Source organism: Accipiter gentilis, chromosome 15, assembly GCF_929443795.1.
Source record: "Accipiter gentilis chromosome 15, bAccGen1.1, whole genome shotgun sequence".
NCBI lineage: Eukaryota > Metazoa > Chordata > Aves > Accipitriformes > Accipitridae > Astur > Astur gentilis.
The window spans coordinates 12,522,117-12,540,680 of NC_064894.1; the positions used below are offsets into that span (position 1 = coordinate 12,522,117).

General features: G+C 41.0%; 1 protein-coding gene across 4 annotated transcripts in view; it reads left to right on the forward strand.

Moving 5' to 3' along the window:
- The window catches only part of ANKRD6 (ankyrin repeat domain 6), a 108,952-nt gene that overhangs the window by 37,461 nt on the left and 52,927 nt on the right, over positions 1–18,564 (forward strand). For all 4 annotated transcript variants that reach the window (XM_049818337.1, XM_049818340.1, XM_049818341.1 and 1 more), the window contains exon 2: positions 18,120–18,275. The gene's annotated coding sequence lies outside the window, so the exon portion shown is untranslated. The remainder of the gene's footprint in view (positions 1–18,119; positions 18,276–18,564) is intronic.

Here is an 18,564-nt window from a genome sequence, read left to right on the forward strand (position 1 = left end):
ATTTCTGTATGCATCTAAAATCCTTGTGCTTATTTTGATTGTTATCAGTAAATTGCAAAGTCTTACAAAGAACTGCAGAGCTGCTTAATTTCCTTCTTTCTCTTTCATTCTGCAAAAACGTGTATCTATCACTATCTGTTACACCATCTAAGTCAATAGAGGTTTGATCCTTGTCTGCATGTGAAAGGGAAATTGCCCTCCTGTGCCTATGAATGGAGTACAGCAATCAGTCAGTATCTCCGTTGACAAATTTTGTGGTTGAAGACCTTCATGTCAAATGGTAGCATGGGTTTCCTGATTTTCTTTCATGTGCACAAATGATTCAACAAAAAAAATGACTGTTGACTATATTAGAGAAATATATCTTCAGAGCATACATAATTAATAAGACCTTATAAAGTAATTGGTGTGTATAAAAACCCACAAAAAGACTTGAAATTACACATATTTTTTTCTTTTGCATGTTTTCTTTCCTTCATCTGGTGTTTTTATTGGAGCTGATGACTATTTTTTTAAAACATAAACCTTTTTACTCACTATTTTCATCACCACATGTATTCTTTTTAGTAAGATCTGATGGGCTAATCTCAAAATAGTGTGCTTATTGGTTACTCTCAAGAGAACAAAGCAAGCAGAAAATCTTTGGGATATTTTTGGTTTTGGTTTGCAAATATCCCAGTTGTGGCTGTCCAGTTGTGTTACCTGATTTTGAACCTTTTCCCTTTTTATTCCTGCCACAGATGGGAAGCAGGCAGTGCACGGAGCAGGTATGCACTCACAAGCACAGCAAGTGTACTTTCAGATAGACCTGCCTGCCTGTCCAGATGCATCTGTGCATCTGTTCTCAGCTGGATCTTTTATGGGAAGACTGGAAGTGAGTCAGTAGTGGCAGTATGCTGGGAACCACCACTGGGCTGAATCCTGCGTATGGGTCTCAAAATCCAAAACAGAAATGGACTAAGCTAGTGCCCTCACATACAATATGAAAAGTATGCATTTTAGTTTATATTAGGTGAGGAAAAATAGTTCCTGTGTTTGCTAATATATTTTAAACATGATGATTTAGAATGAATGTGAGAAAGATAAGCAGGTCATTTTGTGAAGTCTTTTTGGGTGTTACTGAAACATCAGGCAATTCAAATTTGGACACTTGACTCTTAAGCCAGCCTGTCTACCTAGTGAATGGAAGGTATTTCCTCCAGAGGAATGTTCAAAATCTCCAAATTAAGTGCGTAGTCTGGATTGCCTTCTGTCTTTGTTTCTGTAAGTGTGCTCCGCAGTCAGCGAAGAGGATGGGTCTGGGATACCTGTGGATATGCTTCCCCTGTCCCTTGTCTGTCCCACGGGGTCGTGGCCTGGGTTCCAGTATGGTGGTGAGGGAGACAGATGGGGCAGCTTGGACATCAGATTCTTCAGTTGCAGGATGTGGTTTAGGGGGGAAATTTGACAACTTGTTCATTTGTTTGAATTAATTCCTATACGTGGTGCTCCTAAAACTCCCCGTATTTTAGAGAAAGCTGAATGAGTGACATTTCATAGGCTAGCCATTCTGTTGTTATCTAAAGAGCTCTTCTGTTTTCATGTGGAGGGCACCTCATTCCCACGGTCATACTGCTCTGCAGCCCCTTTGTTCATCTTTGCCTCTCTTTTTGGCCCTTTCGGATGGAGGGGCATAAATCTCTTTAAAACAACTAGCTAAAATGTCAGGGTACTTAATGAAACAGTGACACAGCTAGTTATGTTCATCGTGAAGAATTTGGACAGAGAAGAATAAATTAAGGCAGCAAGTTTATAAATAGAAAGGTATGTTTTCCTGCAAGAACTGTAACAGTTCTCTAGTGTCTGTGCATCAAAGACTATTTACCGTATCTGGTTTTAATGTGTGTCCCTTACAGTGACTGTGCAGTTAGCTGCATTAACATTCCTTTGGCAGCCATAACTTTGAATTGACTAACTTTTATGTGCTTAAACTTCCCCTCTAGTATTTCTCCCTTTTATCATTTGATTTCCTTCTGAAAAGCAGTAAAGAAACTAGCAAAAGAGAGGGAAAGAAGACACTATGGAGAAATGCCATAATTCACTTGAACACATATTTGAATTGAGAAGAACTGTTCTTTTTAAAATGCATGTTTTGGAGTTGTATCGCAGGCTGGCAGTCCTGTTCACTTCAAAGAACAGGTGTGGATTTGAAACAGCAGACATTACACCCAGCAAAAATAATTCTTTGGTGTGCTGTGTTATAGAGGGAGGAGATCCACAGATTAAATGTTCCGAGATCTAAAAAAGATCCTGTGTTCAGAGATCCAAAACAATATCCTAAAGATTTAAATCCTTTTGCAAATATGAACAATAACAAGCCTTACAGCTCTCTGGGTATCAGAAGCTGGACTGAAATCCAAACCCTGTCAAAGTTAACAGCAAATTCCCTGTGACTTAATAGGGTCAAGAATCATACTTATTTTCTACTTAAGGTTTTGCATGTGTAAGATTAGATATACTCAAAGTGGCACAAGGAATGCCTTTGCTGCTTAAAGATGCTAAATGACAGATAAATGAACAGTGGTTAAAAGGTGCTGGGAATTCCGTAGCCTGCAGATGGGAGCTCAGGGCTATAATTATAGTTCAGAAGACAGTCTACAAACAATTTCTAGCTCTTTCTGTAAGAAGATGGAATCCTTGACATAGCAAAGTACTTTCTTTAATGGATGGCCAGTTTGTTGTTATTTATGGGGTTCACACCATCTAAGTAGAGGTGTGTGAAAATTAGAGGTGAGCTCCCTTTGTGGTCAGGGGAAGGTGCCAGAAAGAACCTGGGACACTCATCCTGTGACTCCATTACAGCTGTTTCTCCGTTGGCTGTCGAAGGAAATTAAACTAGTCTAAACCAGATCTATTATAAGGTTTCAGTTAGGCGGGGTGTACCCAGCATGGTGACTATTGCAAGGCTTTGAGAGGGACATGTATGCCCAGTCATTAACCTCCGGTTAAGTGAAAGAATTTGAGGGAATGACTAATGCATTGCCTGTAAATAGTGTAAAATAGGAATATAATGAGTGGGAGGAACAGGGAACTGCAAGGAATTGGTCAAAGTCTCCAGGGTTGTGTCTTTTCCCTTCCCCCTTGCTTCTGGGTGGATCGATAGAAAGGGTGAGCAGTTGTGTAATGGCTTTTTTGACCGTCACTGTGTGATGTTAGTTTGACACATGCAATTTACTTGGAAAAGCTTAAGTAGCCTTAATAACAGAAAGTCATAGCAGAGCTGACACTAATGGTCTTCCCCATTGTCAGTCTCAACAGAGAGCTAAAGAACTGAATGAACAAAGAGACCAAATTACTATCTCCCCGCTCTGGGTGTTGCCACGTGAAAACAGGTATGAGCCATGACGGTGGGTCTTTGGGCAGACTCTGGCTCTCCGCTGTGCCCTGGCACCAGAGGGGATTTTGCCCATGCTGTCAGTTTAGTGCCATTACTGAGGGCTGCTGCAAGGTTGCCCAGTCCAGCTTTTTTACACAAAAAGTCAAGTCCAGTCATCTTGAAAGAAATTTGGTGTATCATGCCCTGATAATGTGTATTATTGAATACTCTTCAGACACTAAGCATCTGATATACTGTGTTAAACCTAGCCCAGCTAGGCCTACCATTTTTCTATCCATTTTTACACAGGCAAATCATCTTTTCTTGGCCAAAACTCTCAGTGAGGTGTAGCAGTGCAGCTCTGCAGTGTGTGCACCCAGAGATGGACGTGTCCCCAGTGTGTTGGGTTGGACTTGCAAGACTGTCTCGAAGAAAACAGAGCATCTGTTTCTGCTTTCATCTGGAGCTTGGCGAGACTTAGTTAATAATATAAGCACTGTCTGTGAATGGCTAAACACTTCCCTTTCTGAGTGTTATTCCTTGAATATATTACGCAGTGCCAGCTCTCTTTTGCCTCCCTTATATAGGACAGGTTTATACCATCAATCCAACGTGCAGTTAAAAAAAATTGCTGCTGCATGTGCTATATATTTTCTGTCTGGTTTTTTGTGGCTACTGTGCGGAAGGGTTTAATAGCAGCTTACTTCTCAGTAAGTTTGTTTGGCCTTTTTTCAGGAGCGTTGCTCATTTTCTGTTTCTGTAGCATGGCAGACCAAAAATTTCTGACCATTAGCAAGTAAAACAAATGTGTTTCAAGAGGGGTTTAGGTAGGCTTTACCAACACGGGATTTGATCTATGATGATGATTGTTTGTGAAAAGTAGACTCTCCACCTTATTCAGTCTCAGTACTGAGGGAAAGCAGATCACCTTTCTGTGAACAGCTGATTTTCTGAGACAGTTATGTTGACAAATCAGTTGTTGAACATAAACCAAACATGTGTCCCCTGGATTTAGAATATTAATAACTAAATAAAAGTTATGGCATCAGTATCAATGTTGCCTAGCCTTATCAGTCTTTGCTTTATAACTCATTGTATTTTCCAACATCACTTACAATACTTTGCCAAGTACACCAGGTGAATGGTGGAGCTCAACACATTTATATTTCAAAGGTAGTGAAAAAGATGCTTTGCATTTTAATAACTGAATGTAAATATATGAACATATTTAATTGATGGTTCTACAGAGGAACAACCCTGCTCTTATACAACATAATAACTAATGTTTATGCTGCTAAAATATATATTTAAGATGCATAACAGGTAATGGTTTTGGCTAAATATGGATTTGTACAGATTAGTTTGCATGTTTTTCTGTGTGCATACAGTGTACAAATGAACTCTGTGTACATCAGATACATGCGATATTTAATCTCAAGTGAAATGTTTGACACTCATAGCAGCAGCTCAAAGATGAGGATGGCTTTATTAGTGTTTGAGTCACGCTCTCTTAAATTCAAATTCTTGTCTTACTGTGGTAAATTAAAGTTCTGTTGTTGATCTCCAGTGATTAGAATTTGCTACCTTATATATTACAGTTACAGTGTTGTTTTATAATTGATCAGTGCATGCATCAAAAATGTGGGGGAAAAAAAAAAAGAAAAAAAGTGTTATTAAACTTCTTTAACAAAGACTTGCATGACTCATACAGAAGACAGGAGGATGTAAATTTTCTTTTCCCTTCTAAAGAAAATCAGAAATACCTCCTCCTAAATGCACTGCTGTGCATTTTGGGAAATACCTATGTGTTTCCTGAATCATGTGCACTAAGCAAATCTGACAGTTTATAAGGATGTTGTAATTTATTATAAATATTTGCTTAAATATGGCCTGGATTGTTTTCAGAAGGCAAATGCAATGATCATGAGACTGAAACAGTTTTATGTTATGCATCCAGGAAACATGCCACTGTAATTTTTGTCTTGTCTGGCTGACTTGCCTTGTCTAACTTTTCAAGGAGGAAAAAGAAATGTAAATAAAAGCAGAACTTTGATGAAGCAGAAGAGTGATTTGGTCACTCTATAAAGGAGGAATTTTTTCTTTCTTTCCAAGGAAAGAACATGGTAGACTTGCTAGATAATTTTTTTTTGAACTAAACTTATTCTATTCAATTTTAATATCTGGAAATTTCTTGGTAATCACTGATTTAAAAACTTTCCTAGTGTATCTCTTACTAATTCTTACAGATACTCTAGTCTTTAAAGCAGTGAACATGGGAAAAATGGGAAGCATCTGGACAGTACATCTGATAGGGCAGTCTACCAAATGATTCCTGCATCTTTTAGCTCTCATTATGTTGGATAAATCTTTGTTGAGTGAAACATTGATGTTTCCCAGAAGGCCTTAACAGGGCAGGAACTTAAAACCTGAAATTTCTTACCAACTTGTCAGCAAGGCCGTGCACACATCAAAATAACATAATTTATACAATTGGCACTTTGTGGGTATGTTTGCTTCTTTATTGCACACCAAGCGTCATTCCAGCATTCATTTAAGGATATTTAAGGGTATGTATTTTCTTCTGATGTGTCTTCTATCTTGTTGTTGGAATAATAAAAAAACCTGCTCTGACATCCCTGTGAGGTGCTCCTGGGCTGGCTCTGTGCTGATGCAGAGCTCGGCGCCAGGCTGGTTTCCCGTGGTTCTGGTAGGCTGGTTCCCACGCCGTCCCCTCAGCTTAACTGCAGTCCCTTTCCACAGACCCAGCGAGGTTTCTGCCAGCTTGGGCTTGTCCCTGGGGGATTCCCTTTTTTCTCCTTCCAGTCCTCTCCCTGTGTAGGAACTCAGCAATCGCTTTGAAGCGAAGACTGGCAAAAAAAGTTTTTTTCATTGTCTGTGCTCTCTTCTCCCTTCTGACAAGCCTTCCGTTCTCCAGCAAAGGCAGAAGGTCTTTGCCTGCCACCTTCTGCTAACCCCTCCACTTGCCCTGCTAATCATACACCCTCTCAATCATTTCACTGCTCTTTCATCTCTTCTCTTAGTATCCACCCTCACCTCTTGTTCCTCTGGTTTTGCTAGCAACATAAGCTCATTTGAATCTCTTCCAGCTTGAAAAAAAGGCCAGGCTGTCACCGGTTACATTCATACTTCTAGGCACGCTCTGCAACTCTCTTCTCCCTCTCATTGCTCAGCGTGCTGTCAGTAGCTGTTGGTGGAATGCCTCTCTCTAATGCACCCCTGCCTTTTCCAGTCCGGCTTTGCACATTTCATTCTGGGTAGCATCTTTGCTGACCTCTTCCTCATCAAAGTTCACAACATGCACTGCCTTCTCAGCCTCACTTGAGCTGTCAGCTCTCTGCAGTCCCCAGTGTTGTTCTTGAAATCCTGCCCGTGCTTTTGTTCTCTGATCATGTCCTCTTTGGGTTCTTCTGCCACCTCAGCGATTTGCTTGGAGGATCCTCCTCCGTCCAGCTTTTTGGTAATTGTGCTCTGTCTGTTATGCCCTTGGTTGTCTGTTTTCTGCGCCTCGAGGATGAAATTACCTTGAGATAAACATCAGCTCAGCTTCTGCCTCTATGCTGAAGACCTCTCTTTGTTGCTGTGCACCCACTTATCTTCTGTATAGGCGAGAAATACCTGTCTCGCTTTCCAGCATGGTCTTGTGGACATGGAGATGTCAGCTGACATTTTTCTATCCCTCTGATTATTTTTTTTTCCCCTTTTCCAAACCGTCACCAGCAATTCCAAATTTTTGATCATTTGCACAACACTGTCGTCCTTCTTGCCACACAGATTTCTAATAAAAAAATCTTTAATTCAGGGTTCTCCATGGTGATTGTGACCACACTGTACCTAAAACTTGCCAAATTCTTCTACATCCATCTCCTTTGTATACTTCTATACTGTTAAAACTGTGTCCAGAATTTATGTCTCATGGTTAGTGCATCTGTTACTGTAATGTGCTTTAGTGATGTTGGTAATGTGAGGATTTTACCCTACTGCTGGGGCTCTGGTATACCCCTGCAGAGGTTGTTTCCTTAATCTTAGGGGTTTGACCAAAGCACCTTCCTCCCCACAACCATCCCCCTTTTCTCTACCATGGTGAACATAAGGTGGTTGCCATTTTTTGGAGGGGAGCGTGTGGTGGCTTTTCATCTTTCATTCAGGGTTAAGAGCTCGATTGCATCCCTGGCTGATTCAGGATGTTGCCTTCTGTTCCCTCCTTGGCCTGTTTTTACACAAATGCTCATGCCTACTGAGACCTACCTGAAAACATTCATGGTGCTGCCTGGAAGCCTCACTCGGCACCTCCCTCTTGCCTTAGCGTGATGTTTGCAAAAAAAAAAAAAAAAAAAAAAAAAGGTAACCAAGATTCTGCTAGCATGCCTGGGCTTTTCAACTGTTCACAGCATTGTTGCTGAATCCCTCTTACACCGTGTGCCTGTCTGGTCCAGTTGCTGCCTCTTGGTTTTTCTCTCAGATTTAGGGCAGGGATCATCTTCTCATCTATGTCTGTATAGCTCTTTCTGGGCAATGGTGTAATGCCAATGTAGCTCAGTGGTGGTTATAGTAAAAGCTGGGCTGTCATGGTAATAACATCAACCTCAGCAGCTGTGTGCTGGGTTGGGGGGAGTATTAAGGGATAATTAAACCTTGATTATTTTTTTTTTTCCAATTTTTTTTTTTTTTGCCTTCCAGATGCCTTCCTTGCAGTTTGCTCTTACTGGTTTTAGTGCTTTCTCTCTAAAATTTGAGGATGTGTGTTTGTCTTTGGTGGTCAGCAAACCTGCTCTACAGACTGCAGTCATGCATCGCGTGAGACTTCTGTCCTTTCCTGTTTCCCTGAAATAAGTGAGCTTTTAAGTCCATCACCTGATTTCACCTGGGAGCTCTCTGTATTTGTTCTCAGATACACCCTAATTTCTGCTTGGTTGCTGTTGATTTGGAGATGATGGCAAAACAGAAAACAAGGGGAGAAGCAATGGAGCAGTGGGAAAAAGGGCAGAAGGGTGAAATATTTCAGGGGAAGATTCTGGGTATGCTGTGGTGAAAGCACCAGGCCAGTTACAGTTTTCCAAGATTGAATGGTAGCCTGATTCAGACGGATTTTTGCACGAAAATAAATGTTTTTATAATAATTATGAAAAATAATAGAGATTACTCTGATGGTACCAGAAACAGTTTTTTTCAATACAGGGCTAGGACTCTGGGCCCAAGTTAAAATATTTTACATTGTTTCTTTAAAATATATCCTCCTTACAATTTTTCTGCCATCTTTGTGCATTTTTTAAATTTGTTTTTCAAACTGCCTTCCATGGGCAGTAGGTAGAGAATTGGTGTTTTGCCCTCTGGCAGCACAGTTTCCAACCATGTTTCCACTAATGCATCCAAAGTCAATGCATTTACACCAGTAGTTTCCAGGAACCACTTGTAGGTGCATTCTAAACTAGTTGTACATTTCAGAAGTATTTTGTAATGTGTACGTGAAGTGATAAAAGAGGAAAATGTCTTGTTTGATCCCCCAAATTGAACTGAGGCTCCATAAAAGTGCTGATCTGAATCTCTACAATGGAGGGGAGACTGTGAGGAGCTCAGGGGCTTTGACACAAAGGAAGGAAGGAAAAGTATTGTATTAGCGAGCAGATTGAGTGCAGGAGACTGACAGGAGATGGGCTTTGAGATGGAGACATGAAAAGATGGAAGCAGAACAGAGAGAAGAACATCCCAGAGAGATATAAAAACAGCAAGTGAGATCCTTTCCTGTTAAGGTGGTTTTTTTTTTTTTTAAGATTTTAATTATTTTTTTAATCTTTGCTTTTACTCTTAATACGTCAGTTTGTAATCTGAGAGAAAAACAGGATATACTATCTCTGCCTCTTAAGATGTTTTATAAAATTCACTCAGAAAACTGCCTCACATGTAAAGATCAAACTATTCAAATGTAAAGGAAGTACCTTACAGTAAGAAAATTAGTCTTACCGTCATTGTCCAAAACTATCACAGTGGAAGATGAGGTATGAATAAAAAGCAATTCAACTCATGAGCTCCCAATTGAAATTCGTAAGTGTAGAAGAGAGAGGCTGAATGTGATTTCTTCTCTGGGGAATTCTGTCTTCTGGCAGCCTGCAAGGATGGAAACCAGCAAGCATTATAAAATAAATTTCTGGAGATAAATAGTTCAAATAAGTGGATTTTGAAAGGAAAAGTCTGTTAAAGAAAAACAAGTTTTCTCCTAGTGCCATTCTCTTTTTGCAGTGTGAAGTACTACAATATTATTCTACCCTCCTTCAGCCATCGCATTTATGCTAATAAACATAGCAGGGCTGGTTTGCTCTGACTTCCAGTTTTGGATTCTTAACAGTGGGTCAAGTAGGGATTACAGTTTTGCTAGACACTGAGGAAACTTGGAAAAATTGACCTGGCCAAATGGAAGGCTGCCTGAATTTTGAAGTCCTCACTTTTCATGTGATGACTGGTGTGGGAATCGGTGCTGCTGGAACGCCAGCACGTGAATAGCGTTTGTCTTTCAGCCATCTCCTCTGTGCACAAGCATCTGGAAGGTGGAGAAGTATTCCAATTGCCACCCATCTCATTTCAAATGTTAAGCAACAAGTGCAGTACGGCAGCTTTTCACTTTTTCAATTAGGAAAAGTAAAAAAATCATTAAAAAAAAGACACAGCAAGCAAAGCTGCCTGGCCATTTGTGCTTTTTCAGTCCCATTACAGCATCTCACAGCCATGTAGGTGTTGAAGCAAACCTGGGGCTGCCAGGTGATGCCCAGCTGCTGCAGCCTCACCTCCGCAGCAGCCTTCCTCCAGCGGGAGGTCGGTGGCAGAGAGGGAGTTGGCAAGACTATCAACATGAAGAAATGATTTACTGAGCAAGGGGCCCACCCATCACTTAGGAGTTGCTGACATTTTGCTCATCCTTGGGAAGATGACTTAACAGTCCCTGCCAATTCTACTTGCACTATTTCTCCGTTAGATTTATCTAACAAAAAAGGGCATATATTCAAATTATTGGCAATGACTTTAGGTCCAGAACTTCTCTGATCAAACTCCTGAAGTGCTTAAAGAAACAAAATAGATACCTGTTCACATAGGAGTTATTCTCAAAGTTGATATGCAAAATAGTATGTATTCTGTGTTTATTAAACTGTCCCATATAAGACACTAAAATATTAATTGCCAACTACATGTTTTAATTTTCTGTGTAGCGATGTAAGCTCCCAGTATGGATTTAATGTAAGCTGGAAAGTTTTTGTAGCCCCTTTGCTTAGACTTCAGAGGAGGAACTGTTATGAGTTTGCAGTAAACTGCTCTTTGTACCAGTCAAAAGTGATGGTATTAGACCTGCTTTTAATAGCAAGGTTTTACTTGGTATTGGGGGGGGGGGGGCTGAGCAGGTGGATTTGTTCAGCATTTTGGCTTTGTTTACTGTGCCAAGAAATACTGATGTTTTCAATTGCTGGCGGTCATTGGTAAATGCTGTGATGGAAATACAGGGTTATTTTAAGACTACCTTGAGACCTGATAATGCTGAGGGGCCATTATCCATAGTTAAGAACTCACATTTTATTAGTATCACAGATTATTCACTTTTAATCCTTGCATCTGTTTCCAACACTTATCACTGAAGAACTGAAAAGATAGATATTTTCTTCTAAAAATAGTTGAGCTTATTTTAACACAGAGCTGTGCCCTGCAAAAAAATTGCAAAACTACCATCCTTTTTATCCTGCAGAGCTGATGTCTTTCTGGCATGAGAGTCATACTTTACTGACAGAAATTAGTTAACTCCCTGTCCTGGTTTCAGCTGGGATAGAGTTAATTTTCTTTCTAGTAGCTGGTATAGTGCTATGTTTTGGATTCAGTATGAGAAAAATGTTAATAACACACTGATGTTTTCAGTTGTTGCTAAGTAATGTTTAGTCTAAAGTCAAGGATTTTTCAGCTTCTCATGCCCAGCCAGGGAGAAGGCTGGAGGAGCACAAGAAGTTGAGATGGGACACAGCCAGGGCAGCTGGTCCAAACTGGCCAACGGGGTATTCCATATCATGCGATGTCATGCCCAGTATATAAACTGGGGGGAGCTGGCCTGGGGGGATTGCTGCTCGGGAACTAACTGGGTGTTGGTCAGCAAGCGGTGAGCAACTGCATTGTGCATCACTTATTTTGTATATTCCAATCCTTTTATTATTATTATTCTTGTCATTTTAATATTGTTAATATTATCATTATTAGTTTCTTCCTTTCTGTTCTATTAAAGTGTTCTTATCTCAGCCCATGGGTTTTACTTTTTTTTCCCTGATTCTCTCTCCCATCCCACTGCGGGGGGGGGGAAGTGAGTGAGCGGCTGCGTGGTGCTTAGTTGCCGGCTGGGGTTAAACAACGACACTCCCAATCACAATTCTTTCTAACTATGGCAAAATACTGTAGAAACCATGCTGTGTTGTATGCATCTGTAGCATATTTGTTAGTGAAGCTGTTATTGTGAGGAAAAGCTTTGCTGTCAGTAAAGGCACTGAAAAAACAGAGACTGTAGTGGTAGAATAGAGGGGGGAAATTTGACCTTTGCATTGCAGGTGTATTTGCTGTTCAAAAAGCTATTAGGAAAACTGTTATTTTATTTTTAAATAGAGCATGTTTAAGATAGATTCACCGAGACCTATTTCACCTTCCGGACCCTTTTCTTGGAACCAAGTTTCAGATTGTAAGTAGTCTTTAACAAATAATGTGTAAATTAGCAGCACGTTGTGATAATTGCATAAATTACAGTCTGCATTCTACATATTAATTGCCAGATGAACTATTTGTGTAGATGGGAAGTTACTTCTGGTAGTATACAGTTTTTCAAGGAGTATAGGTAAGAGATAAGATACCCAAGTGAAATCACACTTGGTGTCTTCCTGCTGAACCTGGTGAAGCGAACAGAATTATATAGCTAATCAAAATTAAATTGAATTAGGCTTAATTAGGTTGATAGCACTAATGTTTCTTGTTTGCTTGTGTATTTTTAAAAAACAGAACCTGCTATTTTTCCAGTTCCCAGATGCAATTGTAACAGCATATAACCCATGATCCTTGTATACCCTCTGAGACATTTTAAGAACGTGTTTTCGGGGTACACCGTTTGTTCCTAAGTGGAAGTAGTGTGCACGTTCATCCAAGAAGTAACCACAAAAAATGGAAATGAATTGAACAGTAGCACTTCCTGATGGTTTTCAAAGTTGGGGGTTACCAAATGGAGAAATGAGCCTCATCTGAAATGTCTGGGTGGTGGTGAAGGGAGCTATAATATAAATGTATCCTGACCGCTTTTACCAAAATGGCTGTTCTCAGCATGCCTTTGCACTTGGAAAAAGTAGGGTGAAGAGGGGGAATTACATGAATTCAGTAATAGCATAAGCCTATGTGATCACAGTTACATTCTCTGTGGTGTGACATTTCTTAATACAGGTGCACTGACCTTGCAAAATACCAAGTCTTAGCAGAATGATCAAAAATTGTAGGAAGCACAAGTCAAAATAAATAGTACACATAGGTACGGAATCTTGATTATATTTGGTAACTTTTAAAAAATGAAAATGTACGTGAATTTAAGAGGCAGAGTACTTGCAATTGTATTTTGCAATAATTTTCTTTCTGCATGCATAAGTCGTCACTAGCTCAAGGTGGCTTGATGTACAGTAGATTCATAGGGTGTTGGTTGGAAGGGACATTTTGAGGTCATCTGATCCAGCCTCTTCCTTGAAGCAGACCTGTCACTGCACCAGATCAGGTCTTCCCCTGCATTGTCTAACCACGTCTTGGGTGTTTCCAAGGGTGGAGATTCCAGCGTGTCTCTGCCACCTGTTCCAGCACTGCACTACCTTCCTAGTAAGGAATTTCTTCCTAATGTCCATTGCAAATCTCCCAAACTTCAGCTTGCACCTGTTGTCCCTTGTTACGTCCTTTTCCACTACTGTAAAACATTTGGCTCTGTTACCTTCTCAATTGTCCAAGTTACTGCTCAAGCAGTGGTAGGCTGCTGTTGGATCAACCATAGCCGCCTCTTTGTCAGATCAAATGAGCTGTGCTGTCTCAGCCTCTCCTTGCAGGTCATCCTCTAGGTTCATGACCATGTTGGTGGCCCTGTCCTGGAACCCTTCCAGTTTCTCAACCCCCTTCTTGAACTCAGGGGGTACAAAATGGGGCACAGGATGCCAGGTGTGCCCTCAGAAGTGATGGATAAATAGCTTCCCTGGATCTGCTGGGTGATGTTCCCTACTAATGTAGTGTAGTATGGAATTTGCCTTATTCACAGTGAAAGCAGGCTGTTGGTTTATATGAAGCGCAGGGACCACTGTAATGCCTGGGTTCATTAGCAGGGCTATTGCTCATCTGGTCAGTTCCCAGCCTGTACTGGTCCATCGGCTATCCTGCCCTGGTGCAGCACTTCACAATTCTCCTTTGAGATTTCCATTGGCTCAGTCCTGAAGTTTGTCAAGCTTGAGGGATCAATGTTAATTTCTAGCGTGCCAGCTATTCCCCGAATTTAGTGTCATTCTCAGGTATGCCAAAGGTGCATTCAGTGCCATCATTGCGGTCATTGATATTAAACAAAGCTCATTGATTAGTCAAGCATGGATGGTCTGGCTATTCATGCTTTACCTTCTTATCCTGCACATGCTGGGATGTGCATTCCACGAGGATGTGCTCCATGATTTTTCCAGGGACTAAGGTAACCTAACAGGCCTGTATTTCCCTGGGTCCTCCATCCCATCTATCCCATATGAAGATGGGTGTAGTGTTACCTTTTTCCAGTTATAAGGGCTTCTTCCTCTTCGCCTTGATTTTCTGTGATGATAGAGAAATGATTAACCAGCTCTTTCAGCATGGGTGATTCCCATCCAACCCCATGGATTTGAATAATTCAGCATCTGTAAGTAGTCCTTGCCATGTTGCTCCCCTACTGTTAGTTGTTGCTGTCCTTCCCAAACTGCGCTGGTACGTAGAGGGGTCTGGCAGCATTTGCCTATGAAGATCAAAGGGGAAAAGAGGTTGAATCCCTCAGGCTGTCAGTATTTGGCCATCGGCTGATTTATCTGTCAGTAGGTTGTCTTCTCCATTCATTATTGAACTGCAGTTTTGAGAGGAGCAGCAGTTCAGCAAGGCATATAAGCAGGCTCTCCCAGAGTAGAAATCAGTTTTCTAAGCTGGTTACCGTAACTCAGATACCTGAGTTTGTAATTCAGGGACTTGCGAGGTTAGATTCATATTTCCAGCTTGTTAAGTACCAGCATCAGCTCCTGTTATGCTAAAATATGGAGCTCTAGAGACATATGCTGTACTATAAAGCAGCTAGAATAAATGAATAACAAAAAGTAATTCTTTTTACATTATTTGTGAAAACAGCCTATATTTTGTTTTCCAACGCTCAGTCCAATCATGGTAAGTTAATCCACAGATACTTACAATGTGGTAAGGGAACTGAAACATGATTTAAATCTTGAAGCACTGAATAAACAGGAACTTAACAACCAACATCCGTACTAGTTGCAAGAACTTCTTAAAAGCGTGGATAATTAGTAATTACTTAAGTTATGCAGCAAAGGATAAAAGGAGTCGAATTTAGGTCTTGTTAAGTTAATCTTCTTTTGCAGTCCGTGAATTGAGTTACAGTTTAGGTTCAGTGTTATTGCATTTTGTATTGTGTGTTTCAGTGGACCACACTGTGAAAGAAAAAGGAAGAAAGCCAGGCTGGACTATTTTTGTTATATTTCAGTCTGAACAGGATCAGTGTGGTGGTTGGGTTGAAAGCCAAAATCAAACTTCCCCATTTTGTTTTGTTCAGCTGAACTTGCTTGTCATCAGGCATGCTGCCCACCTGCCCTGAGCCCTCAGACAGCACAGCTCCACACACCCAGCAGCCTGCGTAGGGTAACGGGAGGCTGCACAAGAGCAAACGTCTGATTTGTACTATTTGTCAGTAGCTGGTATTTTTTTGTACTTATTTATGTGATTACTAGCGGGTGAGATTCCACATTCTGACTTGCTTGCAGAAATAAAAGTTGAAGAAACTTGAACAAGGAGTTTGAAGCATAGCATCTAAACTACCTATTGATATTTTAAGGAGCTGCTGGCTCTTCATTCCACCTTAAAAAAAAAAATAAAAAAAATCAGGCTTATATCTGAGTTTGTTAATGATAGTAAAGGTTCTTGATATTCACAGAGTACTTTCTCATTTCCTTATAAAAAAGTAAATGCCCAACATGCATCTTGAAGTGTACTGGGAAAAAATTTTCATTCAAGCAAGGGATGTGAGGAAGGACAAGACAGATGTGTAGCTATTTTATTCTACTTTAAGTAATACTATTAAGGTTTTTTTTCCTAATTTTTCCTTTAAAAAAAGAGCATGTGTGATTTTCAGAGAAGGAAGGAATGGGAGCAGTGCAATAAAGACAAGGGGCTTAATTTCAACAAATTTAAGGGAAGTGGTGTTAATATCCTATGGGAATGATAAGGATTTTGAGAAAGGGAGAATGGTTTCCAAACAAGGCAGTTTAAAGTTTTGCCTTTGATGCTGTGAGACTGGAAAAAAGACCCAGAGAAACTGTGGTAACCATAGCTATGGTAAAAGCTGTAAGAAGGGATTAGATGAGCTCTGGAGATCTCTCTCTGATTTCCATTTCTGTGTTTTTGACTTCAGGCTATGTCTTCTTGCACATCATCTTGAACATGGATATTAATAGTCTACCTGTGGTTTAGATACAGTTTATTTATTTGGTTCTTTATATTTCAATTGATATTTCTAATTAAAATGAAACAGAAAGGTGTATTTGCAAGACAATGACATTGTCATTGACAACATAGTAAAACAGTGTCAAGTCACAGACATAACTAGTGGTTAGTTTTCCAATGCCTTTCTGTATTATCAGGTTTTTTGTACATAAACACATCTGCTGATCTGAATGCATTAGGAATAAGGATAGGAAAAGCAGCTGAATTATGTGGAGATGTTAATTAGTAGGAAAGAGGGATGGTAAGGTCTTCCAACAGCATTTTCTAATTGAAGTCTCTGAACTGGCATTTTGGCAATGTTTTCTGCTTCAGAGATCAAGAGAGATTATTCTTAGCAGTTTTCTGTCTGCAGCTCTCAAAAGTTCAAGCAGGCCAAGTGACTTCCATTATTTGTGAACACCGTTGAACAAGCAGTGACATTGCACTGAGACCGGAGGGTTCATTTCTAGCCCGTGGAGCCAGGCACTCCCAGGCAGACTATTTGGTCTCCTCTCTAACTGTAAAGGGAGGAGATGACCGCTGCTCCAGTTTTGTTTAACAAAAAGGTTCATTTGAAAAGGCATCGCTCTTTCAAAAACAAAAAGGAAGAAAAGAAAAAAAAGACCACCCTACACAGGTACTAACTTCTTATAAGATGCATGTGAGTGTAGTGAATCGCAGGCTCAGCACTGGGGTCGTACGCTCTTTTGCAGCCTTTCTCTCACCTGTATGTGAGAATAGTGAAACGTGGCTAGTCCACAGGTCCATCTCCCAGCGCTGGCCTGAAGCAGATACCTAGAGAAGCATGCAAGAAGCGGGCAAGCGTGGAGTAATGTTTTGCTAGAATATTCCCCTCCCATTTTCTAGCAGTTTTTGTATGAAATATTTCTTATCTTTGCTGGGTGGGACAGGGAAGCTTGTTATCGTTACAGTGTGTTTCTGTAGCGTGTCAGTGGGCTTCAGAAAGAGAAAGCAGTTGCCTTTCTCTGCGGCATGGTCACTGCCGTTTAGAGGCGATAATTGAGCACATCGTTTGCTTTTATGGCTTGCTGTGTTTTACCAGCAGCCCAGTCTCTGGCAGACCCTTCGCCTCCACCGCAGGGGTTTTAGGAGGAGAGTAAAAGGCCGTTTCCTCCTTGTTGAAGTGGCAGCTGCTCGCTCTGCCTCTGTGCCCTGGGGAAGCTTCTGTGATTTGCTTCTCTACAGATGTACAGAGCTGCCATTTTACCTTCAGAAAGGAAACCACCGTGAGTCCCCGTCCTCTCCACCCCTCTGTGCCTCAAGGGTTGAATTTATGACCCGGGAATAGTGGAGACCTGCTTGTTTTGGCAGCACAGGCCTGCAAGTCTTCTCATCTGCTCACGAATACTGCTAACATGGTAGTCTGTCTGGAGTTTAGAGGGGATACGCTGGCTTCAGAAAGGATGTAATGGCAGTTATAGCGACAAATAAACCTGGAAAAGCAATGAGAAGGGGGAGCTAGTAGGAGTATTTGTGTAAAGAGAACAAGAGAGGGATCACAGGCTGAGAATGGAAACCTTAGCGAATATGCCTACTAAGTTCCCATAGCCAGGGGGAAATCTAATCGCTCGTGTCCACCTAGGTGCCATGGCTGAAATGGGGTACCTGGGCTGGGGTGACAGCAAGATGTGATAGGGAAGGTACTAGAGAGAGAAGCAGAACAAATCCTTTTCCTGATTTTATTGATTTGTTGTGTGATTTCTGGGAAGATGAAATTCTGTCTCATTTTCCTTGTTCGTGTAATTGCGCAGATCTCGCTGCTTTGCATTTTCAGGGATTTAGTGGGAACCAAACTGGAGAGCCATGGTTTGAACTTGTTTTGTTTATAGCAGGAAGCGGGTGTGAAAACCTCAGGAGGAAATGGCTGGGTTTGCCCAGGTGTATTTAGGCAGCTGAATGCTGCAGAAAGCACCAGTGTTAAATTTCTGTACTCCTCAGTCAGCTTTGATGCTCCGTTTATGATGTGTTTCTCCTCATGCAGGAGCAGTGTACCATACTGTGGTACAGAGACTGGCTGTTGCCGTCAGCACTGGAAAAGACTGAAGCTGGCATCCCCATTGTCCGCAGCCAGAGGTTGCCCTGCATGACACAGCTGTAAAATGTTCATCAGAAAAAACTGAACGGTAGACCCTTAAGAGTGAGTAAAAAGCAAATATTTTTTGACTTTTTTGACTTTTTAAAGTTTTTTGTCTAAAACGTATAAAAATAATGCCTTGCAGAAATGCATTAAAGTTCCTGAGTGAATAGGGATTGAGAATTGCTTGGAGTTTTACCTGTGGCGCAGGGTTATGGTATTTCTGTCGCACTGCTGTGTCCTTTGGAGCATGTGGTTCCTCATCTCCTCTGCTGTCCATGTATACACCCCTGTTGAACTGCATTTCTCAGGACCGGTGGGTCGAGGCTAGCGAAGAAAAGTGTCAAGCATT